This window comes from Rhinolophus ferrumequinum, chromosome 6, assembly GCF_004115265.2.
Source record: "Rhinolophus ferrumequinum isolate MPI-CBG mRhiFer1 chromosome 6, mRhiFer1_v1.p, whole genome shotgun sequence".
Classification (NCBI taxonomy): Eukaryota; Metazoa; Chordata; class Mammalia; order Chiroptera; family Rhinolophidae; genus Rhinolophus; species Rhinolophus ferrumequinum.
In genome coordinates this window covers 98,688,267-98,702,079 of record NC_046289.1, presented here as the reverse complement: position 1 = coordinate 98,702,079, position 13,813 = coordinate 98,688,267, and positions in this window count along the sequence as shown.

The following is a 13,813-nucleotide window of genomic DNA, read 5'->3' as shown; positions in this document are numbered from 1 at the left end:
ACTGTAATGAACACCCCTGAACAAGGATCCTTGTGTGTACCTGCCCCTGCGATGGACGTAGCAGCCTCAGGGAGCCTGGGTTTGGTTCCAGCCCTTATGTGTGACCTGTGTGACTCACTGTGCCTTTTTTATTTCTGTACAGTGGGAATAATGATAAAGATTTTAACATGGTGACATAGGGGTGTATTTAGTACAGAGTCTGGTGCATACAAACACTCAATAAGCAACAGCCATTTTTAGTCCCTCACATTAATTTATTGGAAATTGGATTTCTGGTGAAAGCGGCTGAAGGTTTCTGAGGGTTTGGTACAGGTTACCCAGCTGCCCCCAGAAAGGTGGTCTCCATTTACCTGCCAGGAGTGCCCTTGCCCTTATCAACACTGGGTACTATCTTCTTAAAAGGGCATTAAACATTGAATAAGTTAAAAACAAATGATACATTTTTTAAATTGCATATGTTTGATCACTAGTGAGAGGAAGAGTTTGTCTTGTGTTTGGTGACCTCCCAAATGGTTTTCCTGCTTCTTGTTTGTACACAAGACGTCAACTCTAAGACAGTACCCAGAATGATCCTTTTAAGACACAAATCACCATGTCATTCTCCTGCTGAAAACCCAGCGGTGGTTCCCCATTTCACTGGGAATAAAAGCCAAAGCCCTCGTAATGACCTGCAGGGTCCTCCCCAGCCGGCCCTCGCTCTCCCTGCTCCAGCCACACTGGTCTCCCCATTCCTCTGCTGCACCTGAGCTGTTAACCTGCCTCCTCCCCGCCCCCCATAGCCAGCTCCCTGAACTTGTGCAAGGCTTTGCTCAAATGTCACCTTCTCACTGACACTTCCCCTCCATGCCTCACTCCTAATCACCTGAGTTACTCTTATTTTTCTTTGACCAGTAGTACTTACCACCTTATAAAATACTCCATAATTTACTGATTTGTTTATTGTCTGTCTGTCCCCACTGGAATGTAGAGTCCAGGGGAGACACCCTCTTGTCTTGTTCACTGCTGTGTCCCAGTACCTAGAATTGTCTGGCATTTCAAAGGCACTCAGTAGATATCTGTCTAATAAACGAATGAATGGTGAACTTTCTGTTCGTATTCTTCAATGATTTTTCTATTGTAATGTTCATCTGTTTAGTATTGATTTATAAGGTATAATATACTTGGTAGCATCTTTTCATGTATCACACTTTGTCACATATTGTGCAATTAATTGTTAAAATTTATTATTTACATCAATATTTTTAATACTTTTCTGATGTACCAAAGTGCTTTATTTATTTATTTATTTATTTATTTATTTATTTATTTATTTATCTTTTTTTTAAGGAGGGCACAGCTCAGTGGCCCATGTGGGGATCGAACTGGCAACCTTGGTGTTATCAGCACCATGCTCTAACCAACTGAGCTAACCGGTCACCTCTCAAAGTACTTTATTTTTAAGCTGTCAACTTGTTAATTTTTCCTTTATGATCTCAGACTTTATTGTTGTGTGACCTTTGCCTTCACCAAGAATATATACATTTTTGATTATAATTTCTTCCATGATTTTATGATTTTATTTCATTTTTTAATTTAACTCTTTGTTTCCATCTATGGGGAGAGGTAAAAGCATAACTGTAAAATAAATTAAGCAGCTATTCCAACATGAATCATAAAGGAATTCATTATGTCCCAGTGATCTGAAAGACCATTTTATCATGTACTGAACATTTTTGTGTGTTTGACTGGGCTTTCTATGCTGTTCCATTGGCCTATCAGCTAATCTTACACTGATATTACTCTATTTTAATAATTGTTACAAGTCCCCTTTATTTTTTAAAAATTACTCTTTTTAGAGTTTATCATTTAGATAAACTCTAGATTGTTTTTTTTTCCAAATCAAACAAAAACAAAGCAAAAGATCCCTCTAGGAATTGGACTTGGATTAAATTTATAGCTTAATGTGATAATCAACTTTGCAACATTGAGTGTTTCCATCTGGGAACATAGCATATCTTTCTATTTTTAAGGCCTTTTTCATCGTTGTTCTTCAGTGCGGTTTTAGTTCATAGTTGAGTATATGTGTGTGGTGCTTCTTTTCATAAGATAGAGCAATGGCATCTGTGGGAGGCGGCCTCTGAAATGGCTCCCAATGATCCCTGGATTACACTGCCTTGTGCAATCCTCTCCCCATGTGTAGGCTGGACCTCGTGACTCACTTCTCATGAATAGAATGTGGCAACAAGTGATGGGGTGTTACTTCTGAGATTAGCGGCTCGGAGGCTGACTTCTGTCTTGCTGGAGCGCCCTCACCTGCCTGCTCTGAGGAAACCAGCTGCCTTGTTGTGAGCTGCCTTACGGGACTCCCCTGTGGCAAGGAACAGGGGGGGCTTCTGGCCAACAACTGGCAAGGAACTGAGACCCTCAGCTCAACAACTGCAGGGAGTGGAATTCTGCCAACAACCACATGAGTGGGCTTCCCACTTGAACCTTCAGAGGAGACCACAGCCTTGGCTAACAACTTGATTGCACCTTGTGCGAGACCCTGAGACAGAGAACCTGACTAGGCCACACCCAGATCCCTGACCCACAGAAACGGTTAGATAATAACTGTTTAAACCACCAAACTTTTGGGGTAATTTGTTTTGCAGCCATGGAAAACTAATGCATCACCATTTTTTTCATCATGTTTTCTCATCATGCTATTAGAAAGTGGAAAAGACTAATTTTTCTGCAGTCATTTTATAACTGGCCACTTTACTAAAATCTTCTATTCTGATAATTTTGTATTTCTTTTCCTAGTTTTTCTAAGAAGACAGTTATATTTGCAAATAATTATAATTTGTTTTACTCTTTTTATATTTGTTCTGTCTAATTTCATTAGCTAGGATCTTTAGAACAATGTTGAATAACAAAATAGTAGAAATCTTTGTCTTGTTCCCGTATTTAATGGGAATGCTTGCATTTCACTCTTTGATATTGGCTGTGGGTTTGAGCTAATATTTTTTAATCATGTGAAATAGGTATACTTCTATTTCCAGTTCACTAGAGCTTTTTAAAAGAAAATCAGGAATGGTTGTTGACATTTACCAAACATTGATTCAGCATGCAAAATGCTCTTTCTCCTTTGACCTCTTGCTGTGGTAATCAGTTTGCTCCAGTTCTGACACAGTATCATCCATGCGTTCCAGGAATGTTTGCTCATGGTGTGTTCTTTTAATTTGTTGGACTCGATCTGATTATATTTGTATTAGGACTTTACATTTACTATATAGAGAAGAGACTAGTGAATGACTCGTTCATTCATTCTGTCCTTCTCTGTGCCATTGGTCCAGTTTTAGTATCAGATTTATTCTGGCTTTACAGTAAGAATTGAGAAGTGTGTGAGTCAAGGTCCTGGCAAGAAACACTCACCCAAGATGGTTTAAATAGAGACTTTAATTAGGGTCTATAGAAGTGTGGAAAAGGTGAAGGGCGATGGTGAGGTAGCAGGGACTAGCAAAAACCGGGAGCCATTACCATCCCCAGAATTGCAGAGAATGGAGGAACCAGTGTGACTGGAGCCCAGAGACAGTTGGAAACTTTGAGAGTGAAGGTTGGGGACACTGCCACTGCCAGAGCGAGGACACCAAAGTAGGGAGAGAGCAGGAAGGATATGCAAACCTTTCCCTCCACCCAGCCTTCAGTCTCCTGCCTACACCCCCCCCCCCCCACAGAAAGCCTGCGGGATGAGTCAGTCTGTTGGGGTGCAGCCTCCTGGGGCAGGGACAAGGGAGAAAGGATGTGGTTTCTGGTGTGGCTTCTGTCTTGTGCCTGGATCCTGACGGATACATTCCAAGTCATGTGTCTAACAAGGTTTTAACCTGCACTTCCAGGTCTTTTAACAACAACTTCCCCATTCTGATTTGTTTGTTTACTATGATATCGCTTATTTTGAGTCTTTCCTGCTTGCCAAGAGTGCATCTCTGAGCATCTCCCCCATGAAAGGCAGAGCCACACATGGCACGTATCCTAAGTCTGGCATGTAGGAAAGACCTTTCCACCATCTTCATGCCTGAATGCCCCTGGCAGAGTGTGGAAATTTTAGGTCACAATTGTGATCTCTCAAAATTCTGTACAAGAGTGGCTTTGAAATTGCATTCCAGCTAGCACCCCTCTTCCCATACAGTCCATGGAAAAGGGGTTCATCATCGAGCGCATTCGGGAAACTATGCTTGCTAACATCATTCATTTAACAATGTGCATGCACATTTTAAACCCACGAAAAAGCCTCAGTATAAGATTTTGTCTTTTTTTTTTCTCTTCATTCGGTATTTTCCAAGTTTTTTTATTTTTATTTTATTTTATTCTTTTTATGACAGGAGATTTTGTTCCCCTCTCGAATATAAGCACTTCCCAAGATTCTATGGAATCTCTCTTCCAATTACACGTTTTCAAAAATGTAGATTTTCCCCTCTGCATGCGTACTTATAGGATTATTTCTTCACTCTTAAAATGGACAAAATCCTGCATGGTATTTTTAAGTATTTGTTTCTTTTCATTAATTTGACTAAGATAAAAAGGAACCTTTTAACTTTATAGGCTCAGAGTTTTCATCAGCTCTGAAGTATTGTCTCCTTTCTTCTTTGATTCTTGTTTTTGTTTCCTTTGTTTAGTTTCTTCCTTGCGCTTTGGTGTCTGCTATGTTCTGTCTCTTAGTTTTTATCCCTTTGGGCTTTCCTTCTGCATTCTCAGAGAACTTATATGTCCTCCACATTTACAGATTGAATTTTCTGAAGTTTGCATTCTGTTCTTTACCATCATAATGCAATTTTAAATTTGCAGCTGCATTTTTAGTTTCCTCACAGCCTTTCTCTTATATGTTTTGCTTTCCTACCTCTCAGCCAATAACCTTCTCATTTCATTTTTTCCATCTTGTTTTTCAACTCTCCTTTCATAGAGTTCACATTTTAATTAAATGAAGTGGGTACAAAGCAGATGTGGTCTGAAAGTTATTTGGGTTGCTGTGAGAAATCTTTTTCAAAGGGATTCTTTCTCTCTGCCCTTTCAGGGACACATTCTCCTTTCATGATACAGAGTCTTTTGAAAGACCATGTGTGTTTGCAAGTGTATGTGTGCGCGTGCCGGTATGTGTTTTCTTTTACTTCTGCTTAAGAAATGAGGGTTTCTAGTGTCTTATTATTTTCCCCAAGTAGATTCTCTTTAGCTCACCATCCACCAAGACAATTGGATGTCTTTCCAATTGTCTTGTCATATTTTAGGCAGAAGGACTGGTTAATGCAAACTCGTGTCACCAGTTGACTGTGAACACAAATTATCTGTGACATACGCCCCCCACCATCTCCAGAGTTGACTTGTGGGTCTAGCTGGTTGCAGGGTGTGTGTGTCCTGTTCTTTTTCCACTCAAATAGAATCTTTCCGGGCCCTGACCAGCTTGGGGACCTCGTTGGGGGGAAGGGGTGGGAGTTGGCTGGGGGCAGGCAGAGTGGGGAACCTTGCCTCTGGACCAGGGGCCAGTTATATGGCAGGCTGCTCCTCTTGGTGACCCATGTCACCATGACAAGGCTTGTGCCCACCCTGTCGGATAGAAGAAACACAGTGTCAGAGAAACTGATTGAGGGAGCGCTCCCGGCAGTGATCTACTCGGCCTACTGATCACGTGCCCCTGAGCTGCTTCTACACTGTCCATCCGCTGCACCAGCATATTCTTTGCAAACCCGTGCCACACCCCTTGCCCTCCAAACTTGGGGGCAGTAGACAGATGCTGCCAGGATGTCCTCTGCTTGCTATTCCTGGTATGCATTGTGAGTCTACCCTGGGGGTCTCCCTTAGATCTGGATCTTGCACATTTCCCACAGAGCCCCCAGCATGCCTGGTGTGGGAATGCGCCTTCTCTTCTTTCATAGTCTTTTGATCAGTCCATCTGGGCTCTGGGAGGGAGGAGAGCCATGCGCCAGCATAACGGAATGTTGCACGGCACTTTTCCTCCTGTCCTGCAATGCAGTTAAGACCCAAAATTGAGTAGGAAAGACACCAGGGTCCCTGTGTCCCTACATCCGAAGACTCTTACCATCTCCCTTCCATAGGGTTTGCAGGAGGGAGACACTGGTTCTTTTCTCAGCACCCCCACCCTAACCCTCCACACCCTCACCCCCCACGCCCGGCAGTGAGTGTAAAAGGAGCAGGGATGGGGGAGTCATTTGCCACGTGGGGGGTGCAGTGTTTGTGGCAGAGGCTACTCTCTCTCCTTTTTGGGGGCAAAAGGGGGTGCTTTGCCTCCCCAAAGCCACAGGGAATTTCTTGTAAGGCGAGATAAACATGTCATCCCCCAGGTGGGTGTCTGCTTCACTTGTGGACTCTATGATGTACCTTGAGCTGCCTGAGTGGGGGAAAAGGCAAATAAGAGACAGATGGTGGGGTGGAGAGAGCACTGCGTGAGGTAGCTGGGCTCGGCTGTCATGCTGGTGTCTGCCCAGGAGGGCCTCACTCCAGGGCTTCAAAGAACACACAGGCCCTCCAGAGGGAGTCAGCTTTTGAACAGAGGATAGTCAGAGTAGCCAGAGAAACTGTGATAATCCACTCAGGAGAGGGCAGTCTCACGAGTTTCCAATCCCTCCCCTGGTCTTGTTCCCTGAGGTCCCCGGAAGAGAGGGGGAGGATGGCCCCCTCTCTCAGACTCTGTTGGAGCAGAGGTGGGGATGCCTGCAGGAGATGAGCAGGAGCGAGTGTTGATTGCTGACATGAGACTGTTCCAGCAGATGAAGATGGCAGCGGACTTTTAAGGTGCAGCCATGATGTCATGAAGAGCCCTGCCACCTAGATGGGTCAGAGGAGTAGCTGTTAGAAAACAATTTCACGTTTATACCTCAACAATATGAGACTACAACAAACATGTTCCTTGAAAAACACTTTATTAAAAGCAAAAGGGAAAAAAGAACAGCTTTGGAACTTTTTAGGGGTAGAGAATGTACACAAGTGTGGGATGGGAACATCTGTGAGTGAAGACGAAGAGGAGGTAGGGGACCGAGGAGTTGAGGAGCATGTCCTTGTCCCTTTGCTTTTAAGTGTCACAAGCCCGACTCATACCAACTTCAGCAAAGTGGAGTTTACTGTAAGAATCCTGGAGCACATCACAGAATCTTATGAGTCCAGTAGTCGAGCGGGAGGAGGGATGGTGACACAGGTGGCCCTGAGTGACATCTGGAGCCATAAAACCTCTCCAAGCCCTCGTTTTCCATTCCTGCTGCAGGTCAGCCTCATTCTTTCCTCTCACTGAAGACTGGTTTTGTCCACAAGACAGAAAATATGGCCACTGATGGCTTCCAAGTGCTGTAATGTGGAAGTTCTGCCATGAGACAGAACTGGCTCCCGGTAGGTCCAAGTCTAAATATCCCTGAGAAGGGCGTCACTGGCCATGCCACACCAGAGACACACCCTGCACAGTCAGCCTGGCCCAGGAGGGCAGCTCTGCAGGGAGCAGGGAAGGAACATCCCAGGAGAAAGAAGGTTGATGCCTGGCAGGGAGTCACAATCAGTGACTGACTGACACTGTGGCCTTCTGCACAAATGGGACTCTGACCACCCCACCGTCCCTCCACCTGCCAGGGAGCCATGCAAGCTGCAGAGATTCTGATGCCACTGCGCCCTTCAGCCCTCATGAAGCCCGTGGCAAGAGAGACAACAGCGGGAATAATAATAGCTGCATTTCTTGGATGCCTGCTGTGTACCAGGCCCTGGGTTGTGCTCTGTGTGAATTTTCATGTAATCATCACAGCAACTGTATTATTTCCATCCATCCTGAGGATGCAGATGCAGAGGCTTGGAGAGGTTAGGTACCCAAAATCACACGGCTACTGAGGGGTGGTACTGGCACTCTGCCCCCCTCTGTCTGGCTCCTAAGTCCACTTTTTTTACTGTCAAGTTCTCCTACCTCCATCTCCATTTACAGAGAAGGTAGAAAAATCTTCCGGGCCCAGGGTATTATTCTGTCGTGTGGACTTATAGACACCTCAGCCAGAGCCTGGGAACCCCCTGGGGCCTGGGTGTGCTACTGTGAGGTCTCCAAAAGGTCCGTAGGAGCACCTAAGGCGGTGGTGATTCTGCTCTGAGCAGCTGTTGTGCTCAGTGGAGCGGCTGCACAGCTGGGTCTTCTGTCCTGGTGGCTTTGAGGACAGAAGTAGCCCTTTGACTCGCCATCTCCTTTCTCTTCGTCCCTCCTGGTTTTCCCTCTTCCCACACTAGAAGGAAGGGAGTCCCCCAGGCACCGAAGGCTTGCTACACAGGCTCTGACAAGTCTGATGTGGGCTGGAGGCAGAGCCGTTGTCAGTAGAGGGCGCCAAAGCCTCTTCACACACCCAGGGCCCAGGCCTTGCCCAGGAGGACAGAGCAGAGAGGCAGCTGGCTCCCAGGGACTGCACACTCTTGGCAGGTCCCTCCTGCCCCAGGCAGCCTGTGGCCTGGGCACCTGCACCCTAAGCTGACAGGTGTGCACATGCCCTCTGTGTGTGTGCGTCTGTGTCTGGTTCCCCCAGGGAACACATCTGACAGCCCCACAGTGTGAAAGAGGAAGTTCAGGGTCAGGGCATAGGGACAGATCCTCTGTTCATAACAAGCCACTGCTTTTACAGTTCTCAGTAAAACCATTTTCTGGGCAGGGATTATAATTTTATAACTCCTGTTCTACTGCGGGAGAGGCAAAGAATGACTGTGGGACAGACGGGAAGGGATGGACAGTTATCTAGCTCTCTCTGTGCCAGGTCTTGCCTAGAAGCTCACACCTGATTTCCTAGTGGACCATCCAGCAGTCCTATGAGCCAGGCAACATTAGCCCTACTGTGCAGATGAGGACGGTGAGGCTCAGGGAGGTTAAGTAACTTGCCTGAAGTCACACAGCTAGGAAGTGGTGAAGCTAAGATTTGAACCCTAGTCTCTCTGATTCCAAAGTCTATGCTGGTTTCACATCTTCTAAACTGGTCCTCTCAAACTGTGTTTTCCTCAGTGCAGACCCCACCAAATCTGGGCTGGAAAACAGCCCAGTGAGGTTCCAGGAGCAGCAGATGGCTGACGGCTAGAACAGCACAGCTAAGACATGAAACTGGATGGACAGTTTGTGGCTGGCTGGTAGGCGTCAAGGAATACGGGGCTATATTTAGCTGTTTGCTGTGGGCTAGTTAGCTGATGGGAGTGAGGGCCCGGAGTTTTTGGGGGGATGGAGGGAGAAAGTGAGTGAGAGAGAGAGAGAGAGACAGAGAGAGAGACAGAGAGAGAGACAGAGAGACAGAGAGATAGAGACAGAGAATATGAGGTGCCCAGCTGCCTGGCCAGGGCCCTTGCCCTCAGAGTTGGGTCTCTGTCACCTGCTTTGCATGGAACCGTGGCTGGTTGGGGTCCATATCAGCAGGCTGGGGGGATGGAGAATCATCCAGGCCTGAGTGTGTCCTCTCCACATACATGACGATGGTCCATGAGTCATTCCAGCCTGGGGGTGCTGAGCCCTTGCTGACCAGTACTTAGTACAGCTCAGATCCAAGGACAGTCCCTCAGCGACACATCCTGGATGGGGTCAGGGGCTCGGTCTCCCTCTGATTTACTTGACCTCAGTTGCCCCTCACGGTGCGCCAGGACTTCCCTCTTCTTCCTCCTGAGGGGAAATGGGAACCCTTGCTCTGGGTGTGCCTTGGCCTTGGTTTGCCCCAGCCACCCACCGAAGAGGAGCAGAGGTGAGCGCCTGCCTTCCCTTGCACAGGAGGACGCCCACAGCAACACGTGAAATGCTTTTTTGGCATTTCTCCCCAGCCTGTCTCCACCTTCTCCCCACTTAGGTCTCCCACCCCCACAATTTGCTTCCCCAAACCCTTCAAGCTGGGTAGCACAAAGAGCCACCAGGCACAAGGAGTCCGCTTCCTGAGAAGGCATTGGACAGTTAGAAATGACAACCAAACCTCTCTGTATGTGGAAGTAGCACAACAAACTTTCTGGGACTGAGTCTGAGCAGCCGAGGCTGGCAGATAGGCCACCGGGCTGGGGCCCAGGAGACCTGCGTCCTGTTCGCACTGCTGGTGACGCCTTGTCCAATGTTTATGCCCTTCCTTCCAAATCACACTGCCTGAGGCCAGGCACAAGGACCTGGGGGACAGAGGCCAGGGACGGCCTCAGCAGGTCCATCTAGGCACTTGATCCCCCCCCCCCCCCGCCCCCCCATGGATTCTGCTCTGCCCCCTGAGGGAGGCTCCCAGCTGGGACCTGCAGCCAATGCTGTTAAGCTCACAAACATGTTCAGGAGTCTGCACACCTGGGAGCCACAGATTGGGGGTGCTGGGCGACGTGAGGGAAGGCACTCACCTGAAGAGGGAAAAAAGCCATGGTTTATAGCAGTTGCCAATTTCCATGGTGTAAATACTATCCCCATGACCCGTTTGAAGCTACCAACATGATGCCACTTAATGTAGAACTGGAAAAAGATAGGCACATTTGTTCTTTTCCCACCAGTCTTACATCTCCAGGCAAGCGGAAGGGTGTGAACCCAGTAGCCTGTAACCTCAAGGACGAGCTGAATTCAGCTGGGAGAGCCACGAAGCAGACCTCTAAATCTGCATATCCCTCCCTAGGAAGAGGGAATATCAAACTCAGGGGAGCATTGTGAGGGAATTTCTCTCAGAAACAATCCCATCACTTAGCAATTTAATTGCCTAAATATTTTTTACCTAATTTAAAATAGCTCGTCTTGTGAGTAATTGGGCAATGCATTATTGAATTACTTAGGGATTTAGTGCCTAAATTGAAGAAGCAATCAAACATTTGCATCTTTGAATCTAGTAGTTGATTGACACCTAAGGAGGTATCACACTGTGGCTGGTGGCTGTTCTCAGGCCTCTCTTGCCAGCTGCCCCCATGTCCCAGGAGCCTGACCGCTGCACAAGTAGGGCCTGGCCACCCTCCTGGGCCGGCTCAGACTACTAACCGGCTTTGCTCATCACTCCCCAATTTGCACTCACTGGGTCCTTCTGTTTCTGCCCGTGGCTTTCTCCATTTCTCGTTCTCTTTGTTTCTGCCTCTGTCCCCATTTGCTGTGTCTCACTCTGTCTTCTTCCCTCCCTCTGTGCTTTTTGTTTGTTTGGTCTGTGTTTGCTTTGTCTCTTCGTGTCTTTCTATCTTTGTCTTGTCTCTTTGTCTCTCCCTTGCTGTCTGTCTCTTTTACACACACACACACACACACACACACACACACACACACACACACGGCCTTCACCTCCACCCTGGCATTGTGCTGCCCAGTTGAGACCCCTCCTCTAAGCCGATTCTGCCCTGCCTCTCCAGGGAAGCTCAGAGCCTGGACCTGTGCTAGAAACACACAAACAGTCAGCATTTCATCACACATGGGAGCCACTTGTGGGGCGTGAGAGTGGTACCTTTCATCACAAAGGTAGTGGTGGCTCTCTGAAGGAAACTAAACCCTTCATTTGCAGCATTTGCCAATTTCCGTGGTGTAAATACTCTCCCTGTGGCTGATTTCAAGCTACCAACATGATGTCAGTGAATGAAGAATTGGGAAGAGATGCACGTTTGGTTCTTTCCAGCCAGTTGTAAACGATAATATAAACGGAGCTGCGTTAAAGTGGAGCTGGAGCTGCCACGCAAAGGAATTGCCTTACACATCTTATACCTCAAACCTTGGATTTGAAAAACAGGGCAAAATAACCTTTTGACTGGGCCTAGGGCAATACTGCATCAAAAAAAAAAATCTGTTTGCAAAGATGAGAAACAGTTATGACTACTGGACGGATGACTACTAGACCGAGAATTAAACCCTTTGTTTAGAATTACCATCACTGTTACGTGATCTGATCCAATAGAAATGCTGTCCTTTTATTGATGTAATTGTCCCCTTCTCACAAATGCCCATTACCTTGGTCTCCTAACCAGAACTTTTTGGGCTATTGCCTGAATCAGTGCATCTCGGAATAGCTGTTTTTATTGATCTCATATAAACGCTTGTTTGCCTCTCACTTTGAAAGGTCTTTTTATTTTTTAGGTTAACACAGGGCAAGCTGACGTCAGCACATCACTGGACAAGGGGAAGGGGCTTCTTTCCTGCCTCAGGGCATTGGAGGGGTAGGGGCTGCCGACAGGGCTGGCCATAGAGCGGCTCACTGTGGCCTCCCCGGCACAAGGTCTCACTGGCCTGGTGGGGGCTACTCCCGGCCAATCCCCCACTCCACGTTGGCTACTTCGTCCTCGTAGCTGACTTCACAGTATGCTCCCCTTAGAGTGGGCAGGGAGCCAAAGGATTGCCCTCCACGGTCCCAAAGGAAGGCTGCCAAGACCAAACGCCTGGCGGAGCATAAAGCAGAGGTACAAGAGGGGGGTGGAAGGGGGTTCCAGGCCAAGGTCAGGAGCCAAAGTGCGTGGGGGGGACACAGCTGCTGTGTGGTGCCGGTGCCCACAAGGCTGGAGAAGGGGGGAGGCGTGTAGAGGAGGCTGACCCCGCCAGTACCGTTAAGGGCCTGGACGACAGAGTGAATGAAGGAGCCTGATCTTTCCTGGTCAGCAGTGAGGAGAGTAACGTGACCTGTTGTCTCAGTTTGGTTTCCCCCGAAACAGGCATTTTGACAAGGATTTGGGTGAAGTCACTGTTTGGGACAAGCAGCCGCTGAGGGAGCAGGGACGTGAGGCAGGATGGAGAGGCAGTCGATAAAGGGGCTGTTAAAGAGCAGGCCACGGCTGGGGGCGGCTGGGGTCCAGTGCCAGTGGGGCCCCTCGGAGGCACAGAACACACCTCAGAACTGTCCCATGAGGGGCAAGGGAGCAGGGTGCATAGGCACCAGCAGGGTTGCTCCTGGGATGTTCACGCCCCTGGCATTCCAGTCTGACCCACATGGGGTCCACATTCAGGCCAGGGCCAGAGAATGCCCTTATGGAGAGAGACCAAGAAGCCTAAGGTGTGGGATGGGAGTGGGGGACAGGGGAGCAGCAGAGACATGGGCTTTGGTCAGAGCCTTTGGACGGGGCAGCACCGAGGTGGTTGGTGACTCGGGGAAGGGCGGTGTCATGAGAGCAAGGGGCAGAAGCCAGAGAGGACTGACTTATGGGAGAATGAGACATAATGCAGAGGGTATAAACTACTCTGAAGAATATGGAAAAAGGGAGAGCTGTTGGAAGGCACCTGGGGCTGGGGAAGGGTTGGTGCGAGCAGACTGGGGAGTTGCTCAGAGCCAGGGAGAGGCGGCAGGTGGGTTTGCAGGAGCAGCAGCATGCACCTCACCACTTGCCAGACCTAGACCGATGGAAGTGTGGGTGGAGCCCCTAGAGCATCCCAGCCTGCACCCCTCAGACAGAACAGCCAGGGCACTGAGCTGACACCTTGCCCTTCTGTCTTTCGTCTTTCTCCTGGCGTCATGGATTCGCTCAGCATGACCACAAGCGGCAAGCATTTATTTGATTGATTGGGAGCAGATGAGACCTCTGCTCTCCAGAGCCGCAGACCCCAGGATGGGCATCAAAGGGAGTGAGAAAATGAGAAAGACCCATCCTTACAGTCTGGGGAAGTTGTGGACGTGCAATGGCCGCTGCGTACAGCAGGCTGGGAGTGTGCAGCAGGGGAGGCACCAGGGAGCGTGGTGGAGGCCAGAGACAGACAGCTGAACCTTCAAAACTGAGGAGCAGAGGCGGAGAGAAAAGAGGGCGTTTTCCTGCAACTCAAAGACTTCCCCCCCTGCTTAAGCCTTCCTGGTAGCTGGGTGTCATCACACACCCTAGGACTCACTGCCTCCAGAGGCAGAACTTCCATAGCCAGATCCCTCCCACTGTTCTTTGTTGGAGTCAGTCTGCCCTTGAT